The sequence below is a fragment of the Olea europaea genome, unplaced genomic scaffold (genome assembly GCF_002742605.1).
Source record: "Olea europaea var. sylvestris unplaced genomic scaffold, O_europaea_v1 scaffold1904, whole genome shotgun sequence".
In the NCBI taxonomy this organism is placed as follows: domain Eukaryota; kingdom Viridiplantae; phylum Streptophyta; class Magnoliopsida; order Lamiales; family Oleaceae; genus Olea; species Olea europaea.
The window spans coordinates 51,335-52,900 of record NW_019236849.1 but is presented as its reverse complement, the minus strand read 5'-3'; positions in this window follow the sequence as shown (position 1 = coordinate 52,900).

Below are 1,566 nucleotides of genomic sequence, written 5' to 3'. Positions count from 1 at the left end.
ATATAAGGTATATGTATCCAAATCTAGAGTAATCATCTGTGAAGGTGATGAAGTACTCGTATCCTCCTCTAACCCGAGCACTAATAGGTCCACAAACATTGGAATGTACTAATTTCAAAACCTCTTTAGCCCTTAGTCCCTTAACCTTAAAGGGACTCATGGTCATCTTTCCTTCTATACAAGATTCACAAGTTGGTATAGATTCCACCTCTAACTCATTTAAAGGATCATCATTTACCAATCTTTGAATCATATTTAGGTTGATATGACCCAATCTAAGATGTCATAAGAGAGTTTCATTAGTACTAGGCAACCTCTCTCTTTTCTTAGCAGCAGTAGTGTTATGTATAGAGCTAATCAAATGACTTAAGACATAAAAACTATTAACCATATGACCCGAACATATAACAGAATTATTCAACTTGATAACCGCCGTAGAACGGGTAAAAAGTACCGAATAACCAACATGATATTAAAGTGCAACGGAAACCAAGTTTCGTGTAAGTTCAGGAACATAATAACAGTCATCTAATATCAAATGCCTACGATTCTCAAAACATAAAGTAAAAGTGCCAACAGCTTTGGCAGATACCACTGCTCCTGTGCCAATCCTGAGAGTGTACTCCCCTTCACTGAGATGCTTGGTTTCCTGGAACCCCTGCAAAGAATTGTAAACATGATTAGTGGCTCCAGAATCTACAATCCAGGTATTAGTAAAATCAACTACTAAGCATGACTCAATGAATAGAGCATTATTGCCTTTACCTTGCTTCCCCTTAGCTAGGTAATTTGGGCAGTTCTTCTTCCAGTGACCCTTTTGTCCACAAATAAAACACTTTCTCTTTGATTTCTTATCAGCAGTAGTTTTCTTCCCCTTTGACTTGCTATCTGGCTTTTTGTTTGGCCTCTTCCTCTTCTTTCCTCCTTTGCCACCAGAAGACTTAGGATGAGAGGGTCTAGCTGTAACAGTCAAAGCACTTCCACTTCTAGCTTTTAGAACAGATTCAGCATTTTGTAGCTCTTTCATTAATTTCGTCAGAGACATGTCCATCTTGTGTAGATTATAATCAACTATAAATTGTGAGAACATCTCAGGAAGAGTCTCAAGGACTATGTCAATCTGTGTCTCGGAATCAATGTCAGCTCCTAAAACCTCTGCAGCATTGAAGTAACCAATCATGGTTAACATATGGTCCCTTACAGATGCTCCCGATTTCATGCGTGTGTTCATAATTGCCCTGATGGAGGCTTGCCTAGCTTGTCGGTTTTGATGTCCAAACATCTCTTGAAGGCTTCCATTATGTCAAAAGCAGTTTGCATATTCTGATATTTCTATTGTAACACATTTGACATGGATGCCAAAATGTAACAACGGGCTATCTCATCAGAATGATGCCACTTTTCATATGCAGCCTTTTGAGATTCTGTAGAGTCATCTTTAGGAGTTTCGGGACAAATTTCATCCAGCACATATTTGTGTTTTTCAGTAGTAAGAACAATATTAAGATTCATTTTCTAGTCAACGTAGTTTTCTCTCACAAGTTGATTTTTGTTAAGTATTACTGA